This window comes from Ursus arctos, unplaced genomic scaffold, assembly GCF_023065955.2.
Source record: "Ursus arctos isolate Adak ecotype North America unplaced genomic scaffold, UrsArc2.0 scaffold_31, whole genome shotgun sequence".
Lineage (NCBI taxonomy): Eukaryota > Metazoa > Chordata > Mammalia > Carnivora > Ursidae > Ursus > Ursus arctos.
Genome location: NW_026622997.1, coordinates 160,001 through 168,859, shown reverse-complemented (window position 1 = coordinate 168,859; position 8,859 = coordinate 160,001). Strand labels below are relative to the sequence as shown.

Below are 8,859 nucleotides of genomic sequence, written 5' to 3'. Positions count from 1 at the left end.
TCTCCTCCCCTCCCTCTCCCTCCAAGAGCCAGCGCGGTCGTACATTGGTGTGTGCCCCGAGCCGCGTGTTGGTGCTTCCGTCACGTACACATGGGGCCGCGAGCGGAGTATTTTGTGTGTTTGGAAATGTGTATAAACGATCTCATACTCGTTACTGTGTTGAGACCAAGGCCTGTGGACAAATACAAATCCATGGTTTTCCCGGGGCGGACACGGAGGGCACATGAAGACTTTCCACCACGAGACCTGCCTCACAAGAAATGCTGAAGGGTGGTCTTTAAGCAGAGATGAAAGACCGCTAATTCGTGAAATGAAAACCTGTGAAAACACACGGTACACTGGTGAAGCCGGGTGCAGAGTCAGACTCAGAACATTCTAGTACGACTTACAGTCGCAATCACCAGTTCGTGGATACACAATATGAAAAAATTGTAACTTGTGACATCAAAAAACATAAAAGGGGGGTAAAGAATAGTTTTTTGTATGTGATCAAAAATGAGTAGCCGTCAGCTGGAAGCGGACTGTGACAACTAGAAGACGCCTCAAGAAAGCCTCGGGGCGACCAGCAAGCAAAGCCCTCGTAGAGTCCACACATGGAGGGGGACCCCCGCGCGACACCACGGAAAACCATCGATTCACAAAGAAGGGCGCAGCCCAGGGAAAGGGAGCCACCAAACAGGGCGGAAACAGTTCACAAGATGGGGTACCAACTCCTTACCTATCAGCAATTACTTTAAATGGAAACAGACCAAAGTATTCAACCGAAAGGCACAGCGTGGCCTCCTGGGTTGACCAGCAGGACCCAGTAATCAGTGCCGCCTACCAGACTCCCGTGCTGGTGGGAATGCAAGTGGGGGCGGCCAGCGTGGAAAACGGCGCGGGCGTTCCTCCCAGAATTACAAGTAGAAATGTAGTTCTATTGCTGAGGACGTATCCGAAGAAAACGAGACGTTAATTTGAAGCCCTGCCATTTGCAGTAACACGGGGGGAGCCTGAGGCACGGTGCCGAGTGGGATTCCAGAGGAAGACAAGTACCGCAGGGTCGCCTTCCCCGTGGGACCTCACAGCATGGCGGTCACAGAGACAGAGCCCTGGGTCGGCCGGGCTGGGGAGAGATGGGGAGACGCCGGTCAGAAGGTACACACTTCCCGCCGCACGCGGGGTACGTGCCACGGATCTGTGCAGCGGCTACAGTCAGCACCACCACCCTTCACACGAACATGGCTCCAAGACGAGCTGCTTGGTGTTCTTACCACAACGACAACAAAATGGCACTTATGATGAACACGGCCCCGCGGAAGCGTCCAGCTGCGCCCTAGGTGATCCGCAAACACAGGATGGACAGCAGCACCCGGCCGCCCCTTTCTCCTCGTCACCTCCTTTCCCCAGGCCCCCGGGACACCGGATGCAGCCTTGGCCCAACTGGATCTCATCCTTCCTGAGGGTATGAAAAACCTGCCCCTGGACGTTGGCTCTGCAGGCGACTCAGCCAGCCCCGCCCCCGCACCGTGTATCCATTTTGCAAATGAATATCTGTGTATTATTATAGGATGAACGCCAGGATCTATTTGGGGGGGGGGGAGGAAAACAAGGTGGGGAACAGACACCTCAGGGGAATGTAAACATATGTATTTGTTTGCTTACTTACAGTTTTCTAAGTGGAAGTATGAACAAAAGGCTAAAGAAACCAGTTACCTATGGGGAGAGGAAAACCAGGTCCAAGAGATGGAAATTGGTCTTTTTTGTATGTACCCTGTCTTGTACATTTGAGTTTGGAAACATGTAAATGTTTTACGTCATCACAAAATAAAATAAAACAAGACAAGTGGAACCTGTGTATGTAGTTAGTAGCTTACACACAGAGACGCATTATTTTAAGTGACTAAAATGCAGTAGGGGCACCTGGGTGGCGGGGTCAGTTAGGGTCTGACTTCAGCTCAAGTCTTTTTCTTTCTTTTTTTTTTTTAAGATTTTATTTATTCACTCGTCAGAGAGAGACCAAGAGAGAGCACAAGCAGGGGGAGCGGCAGAGGGTGAAGCAGACTCCCCACTGAGCAGGGAGCCCGACTCACAACTTGATCCCAGGACCCCAGGATCATGACCTGAGCCGAAGGCAGACGCCTAACCGCCTAACCGACTGAGCCACCCAGACACCCTCAGCTCAAGTCTTGATATTAGGGTCCTGGGATCGAGCCCTGCTCAGCAGGGAGTCTGCTTATCCCTCTCCCCAGCCCCTCCCCCTGCTCGTGCTCTTTCTCTCTCTCAAATATATAAGATCTTTAACAATAAATAAATAAAATGCAGTAATTTGACTGTATATCCTTAGTGGGATATATTAAAAAAGAATTGCAAATAAAACTTATCTTTTTCATTTATCATCTTAGTAAAAATAGTATTATTGTTATCATTCTGAATCATTGTTTATGTATATGCATATATATATACACAAATATCGTAGGATAAAGAAAATAAGTGATTATGTTAATGTTACTGGGAACCAGGATTTTCAACCTAAAAGAAAAGATTAGGTTTTCTCTTACAATTATGACATAAAAGGAAGAAATAAAACATAGTAATCCAAAATTTGAATGAAAAAAAATCAATATAAACTCCTAATGTATTTTCTCTTAAAAAACAATAAAATGTATTACTTAGCTCTGTTTATAATACGGCCTATTAATAACAGCCTCACCGGACATGCTGAGCATGCTTACATACACTCAGACGGGGCCTCCAAGCACCATTCCCACGGAAAGGAAAAACAGGTCCTTGGAGAACTGGGTAATTCTAGGTGCAGGAGAAGAAATACACAAGATGACTCGGGAACATCTTGTCACCCCAGGTTATGAGAAAGCCCCTGCGGTCAGGTCAAAAATGACTCAGGAGCCAACTTGAAGGGTCAAAGATGGGATACTTTTAGGATCAATATGGATAGTAACACCAAGTGTTGGAAACATATCAAATATGTAAAAAAACAAATTCTGTCAGTTCTTTACCATAATTAAAACATAAATCCACTGGTCATGTTTGGAGGAGGTAAGGAACCCACTCAGTTGTCAGAAAACTGGTAAATGAAGAGACTTAGCGTTTCCACTACCTTTCTGGGGCAAGTGTAGCGAGGAACAGCTCTTTCCTACACACGCAGGAAGGATGAGAGACGACCACTCTTTAGTAAGAGCGAGGGAGTAATGAACCTGGACAACGACCGCCAAGGGCTGCTGGGAACAGTGGAAAGCCACAGGTCAGGCGGAGGCCCCCGGAACTCACCCTCAGTCCTGACGTCACAGAGACAAGACAACGTGTCCTGTTCCAATTTAATACAGCAGTAGTAACTACGCGTGTCCTTGCCCCGAAAAACGAACCTGAACCCAACAGGGTTCTGGATCTCCCAGAATGACTTTAACACTTCCAGAGACACACAGCAGACCCCAGTGTGGGAGAATTCGTGGGACAAAGGACCAGTTTTGTTCATCAAATAAATCTCCAGGAAAAAAAGGGAGAAAGGGACCCTAATAGATTAAAAGAGACTTAAAGGACATATTAGTCAAACACAGAGGCAGACTGGTGAGTGGTTCACATCCTGGTTTGAACAAATTCATTGTATTCTCATTTTTTTTTAATATTTTATTTATTTGACAGAGATAGAGACAGCCAGCGAGGGGGAGTGGGAGAGGAAGAAGCAGGCTCATAGCTGAGGAGCCTGATGTGGGGAGACAAGCAGGGGGAGTGGGAGAGGAAGAAGCAGGCTCATAGCGGAGGAGCCTGATGTGGGGCTCGATCCCACAACGCCGGGATCACGCCCTGAGCCAAAGGCAGATGCTTAACCGCTGTGCCACCCAGGCGCCCCCATCGTATTCTCATTTTTAAAAGCATGAGCCTGAAATCTGAATATTGAGTATACATTTATACTAAAGAACTGAGCATTTTTAAGATGTGATCACTGTACTTTTTAAAAAGGAGGGTTTTGTGTGCATACTGAAGTTTTATCAATGAAAAATTATGTCTGGGATTTGCTTAAAACTAACACAGTGGGGGGAAGGGGGCGACGAGTGGGTTATTAACAAGCAGAGTTGGTCTTGAGTGAATGATCACTGCGAAGGGGGCAGTGGCTGCAGGACAGCTCACCGCATTACTCTGTCTAGTCCGTCACCGCGCGTACCAAAAAAGTTGGCACTTGAAAAGAAGACATTCTCCAAGTGTGGTCTCCAAGTGTGGTCAGTATGTGGGAGTGAACCCGACTCGGACCCGGCCATTCTTCCCAAGGCGCTGAAAAGGTTTGAGTCTCACCTAAGACGGGTTTGACCTGGAGTGGGGGCGCAGGTCGTTCCCCAGTCAAACAAATCCACCTGCTCCTACTCCTCATACTCGGAAACCGAAGGAATCTCAGGTCGACGCATCTTCCCCAACCCTCACCACCGCCCACAACAAAAATCTCCATCACGCCTTGTGCCGCCCTGGGCGGCTCCCGGGACGCGCGGGCCGGCTGGGGGCGTAGGTGGCACCCTCCGGGCGCTGCGCGGCAGGTCCGCGTAGGGGGTGGGTCCGGAGGCGGTGGGGGGGCCACGGGGGTGGGGGGTCCGGGCGGCGGGGGTGGGGGGTTCGGCGGGGTTGGGGTCCCGCGGGGGTGGGGGGTCCGGCGGCGGTGGGGGCCCCGCGGGGGTGGGGGGTCCGGCGGGGTTGGGGGCGGGTCCCGCGTGCAGAGCGCACCCGGAGCGATCGCGGACCCCAGAGCGCGGTCAGCCGGCGTGCGCCCCTCGTCGCGCGCCAGGCACCGCCCGTTGCGTGAGCGCCCTCACCTGCCGGCAGGGGACGTAGGTGAGGACTGGGGACACGCAGGAAACCCCCCTGTGCAAGCTCATTCTGAAGCGCCCCCAGTCTAAACGCCCCGGTTGTTGACCTCGCTGTTTAAATGATCCAGATTTCGCTTCCTTGGTAGAAAGGGAGACCTTCCTGGACGGTCTCCCCCCTCCTAACCCCTGACACTTGGCACAGGCTCTAGAATGGGGTGATTGACTAATAAATATTTACTAAATTGAAGCCGTCCCCCAATGTCTCTTTCCCACAAAGGACTGATGTCTTGGAAATCTCACTCAAATTTTGTGGACCCCTTCCGCCCCCCTCCTCCAGGCAGGCTTCCTGGCTGTTCCTGTCAGCAGGGTGCACACTGCCGAGGATGTTGGGGGGGTGTCAGCACTGACCACTGCAGGCTGTGAACAGCCGGGGCAGAAGCAGGATTTTACTCCTGTGGTTTCCCTTACCACCCTCCTCCAGAGCTCTTGGCTGAGTGGTAGGTTCCGGTCTGGGGAGGGGTCTCTCACCTAGCCCACACCCCCGAGCTGGGACCACTCCGTCCCCATCCCTGAGTGCCAGGGCGCTAGGTACCTTTCCCGACGGAGCTGAAGCGGTCCCGGCTGCTCTGCAGAGCACTGCTGGGAAGTCGGCTGTTAGCAGGACCAAGGCCTGCATGTCCCTTCTGGGTCCGGGGCAGTTTCTGCTAACACCCTGTTCACAGACCTCAGCCCTCTCCTAGTCTCCTCTTCAGTGAGGTGTGGCGGCATTTCCACGTTCCAGAAACGGCAGTGATGCCATCCTGAAGACAAGAGAGCCCCTGAAATGCAAAACAGAACAGTTCTAAGAAACAGTCCCTTCGCCACGGCCCTGCATCCCGTCTTGACCCGCTGGACGCCCGCACTCACTTTGGCAGTAGGCGGAAAATGGGAGAAACATGAGCTCCGGAGCCCCGTGCTCCCTCCGAAGGGTCTGGCAATGGACCCTCCCGAGCCTCCCCTGGTTTCAGGTGCTTGCTGGCAGTTCTGGGAGCTCCTTGCTGTGTAGGCACATCGGTTAGGGTTAGGGTTCCACCTGCATCTTCACATGGCCTCCTCCCGTGTCTGTGTGTCCAAATTTCTCTCTTCTTATCCAGACACCAGGCGCACTGCACCCTAACCCTGACACCTGAAAGACCCTATTTCCAAACGACACAGTCACGGTGCCGAGGGTTAGGGCTTCAACACATCTTCTGGGCAGACACAGTTCAACCCATAACTCCACCTACCACCCACTGGAAAGTGTCGGGAGGAATGAGAGAGAGAGAGACAGAGAGAGAATGGCCTTGGAAAGAGAGCCAAGGCCAAGACATGCGGGAGGCTGAGATGAGGGACAGGACGACAAGGCAGTGCGGACAGAGGGTGCCTCCTCCAGGAAGACTCAGGGTTGGACGCCCGGACGGGGGGACTGGAGGGAGGATAGGCACGGTCTTCCAACACTGGAAGAGGACGCAGCATAGTCCCTGCCGGGGGAGGGACAGTGAGCAAGAGCTCCCCGCCCTTGGGGAAGCCCCTCGAAAGCTGGGGTAAGTGTGAGGTACTGAGCCCCCTCCCCACCACACAGGGGTGAGGAGCCAAGGGTGGGTGAGTGACAGAGCATGTTCCTGAAGACAATGCAATGTCATCCGGTCCTCTTGTGTCCCGCACCCCCCAGATCTGTGCCGGTGCCAGCGCCCTGTCTGGGTGTGGTCCTGGGCCCCAGGCTGGGAGGTGGGCTCCTGCCTCAGGGCTCCACACCCCCCACCCTCTAGATGCCTGGCCCGGGCCCCCATCCCGCCATTGCCCGCAGCAGGCCCCCGGCCCTCTGCATCAGGACCACAACCGCCTTCCTCATCTCAGCCCAATCCAGCCTCTGGGACTGAAGCCAAGGTCACTGCCCCCACAGCTCCTGACAATCCCAGACCGACAGGTGAAAGGATTTTCCCGTGACCACACACAGACCTGTCACCCGGACGCTATCACCACTGGACCAGAACTGCTGTATCAGATGTTCCCACCCGTCCTTCGTGCCTCCATCATCGCCCATCTCGTGATTGTATGTTTTCTAAAGTAAGCTGCAGACAATCAAATGATTTTGTAAACTTTTTAAAATGAATGTTTATATTTTATTTTTAGAGAGAGAGCAGGTGGGGAGGGGCAGAGGGAGAGAGAGAGAGAGAGAGTCTTAAGCAGGCTCCACACTGAGCACAGAGTGTGAAGCCAGGCTCTATCCCACGACCCAGAGCCGAAACCAAGAGTCAGAGGCTGAACCGATGGAGCCACCCGGGAGCCCTCAAATGATCTTTTAAAAGATAATCTTGGGGTGCCTGGGTAGCTCAGTCGTTAAGCGTCTGCCTTCAGCTCAGGGCATGATCCCGGCGTTCCGGGATCGAGCCCCACATCGGGCTCCTCAGCTAGGAGCCTGCTTCTTCCTCTCCCACTCCTCCTGCTGTGTTCCCTCTCTCGCTGGCTGTCTCTCTGTCACATAAATAAATAAAAAATCTTTAAAAAAATAAAAAATAAAAGATAATCTGCACTACATCAAAAACTAATCATGTACTATATGTTGGCTAATTGAACATAATAAAAAATGTTAAAAAATAAAGTATTTGAGCTTTTCCCAATAAACAGCCAATCTCGCCAACAATAACAACAGCAACAACAGAGGGTAATCTGCTGGTGTCTTTGAGGGGACGTTCCGCGGTGCTCCCTTTTGCTGGAGTATAAAGCCCACACCCCAAATGGACGTGCAGGTGCCCCAGGCTGACCCCCCCCAGCCGGCTTCCAGGAAGATGTGCGGTCTGTGAGCGACCCCTCTCCCCATGCCCTGCGCTCTCCCTGACCACTCTTGTCCCTTCCCGTGACTGTCCCCAGAAAGCCGTTCCTGACACCTCATTAGTGTCCCTGATCACACTAGTGCAGCCCCCAGGCCAGACCTCAACCACCACACAGACCTCCGTGAACTAGAACCATCTGTTTATACAGCTTTCCCACTCCTGCCCCCAGCGGAGAGCTTCCCCAAAAATCAGGGATCCCACTTCATTTGCCTATTGTCCTTGGCACCCAGAACAGTCTGGCGTGTGTGGGAGGCCAATGAATACTTGTGGAGTGAACGCATAACTGGTTCTGTCCCTTCTGATGGCTCCGCTAGCCTTGGTGCCGTCTTGGCCCACGCAGCCTGGCTCCAGACCTCGACGTGGGTCCCAGAGGGTAGGAAGGCAGAAAAGAACACTGGACGCTACCAGTGTCCTCTGGCCACAGGCGCCCAGAAACGAGCAGACTGTGTTCCTCTGAGCAGCTGGGGAATGTGCACCGCAGGGAACGGTGTGGCGTCCCGGGGGAGAGAGCCGGAGAAAACAGGTCGGGGCCAAGGCCGCCCCACGACGACGGACCGCTCCGGCGCGAACATCATTCTGAGTTAGAAGTAATCAAAATGGGGGCGCCTGGGTGGCTCGGTTGGTTGGGTGTCCGTCTTCGGCTCAGGTCATGATCCCAGGGTCCCGGGGTCAGACTCCCTGCTCCGCGGGAAGCCTGCTTGTCCCTCTCCCTCTGCCCCTCCCCCTGCTCCTGCGCGCTCTCTATCTCAAATAAATAAAACATTTTCAAAAGCAGTACTCGAAATGCCGCGGACGCAGGAAAAACCGTCCTCCTGGTCCGACTGACGTTGGAAAGGAGAGCCTGCGCGGGGAAGACAGCTGTTAGCAGACTCCCCTGACCCAGGACACTTACCCGCTTATAGGCAACCTTGGTCTCCAAACACGTCCTCTGCCGTCCTGCCAGTGCCCTCCTCCCCTTCGTGGCCTCACCCCTGCCCTGTCCTCGGCTCCCACAAAGCCCCACTGTCTTTGGAAGTCCAGGTCCGCGTGGATTGCCCGTAGCTACGCTGAGAAATGTGGTTTTCTCCTGCTCATCCGTCTCCTGCCGGTTTGGTTCTTAGTCCAGCCGGTGGGACCTTGAGGGGCACAGGACGGTCCCAGCCCGGGGACGGGATTCGGGCTTTGCGGGGACCTGCCCGGCCAGCTGCTGAATGTCAGAGGCTGCTCTTCTGTTCTCA

General features: G+C 53.4%; 1 long non-coding RNA gene across 1 annotated transcript in view; it reads right to left on the bottom strand.

Moving 5' to 3' along the window:
- Positions 1-5,151: 5,151 nt before the first annotated feature.
- Positions 5,152-8,859, bottom strand: part of LOC130542256 (uncharacterized) — a 10,314-nt gene continuing 6,606 nt past the window's right edge. Inside the window, exons 2-3 of the long non-coding RNA XR_008956687.1 lie at positions 5,697-5,827; positions 5,152-5,608 (exon numbers count right to left, since the gene is read on the bottom strand). This is a non-coding gene — a long non-coding RNA (uncharacterized LOC130542256). The remainder of the gene's footprint in view (positions 5,609-5,696; positions 5,828-8,859) is intronic.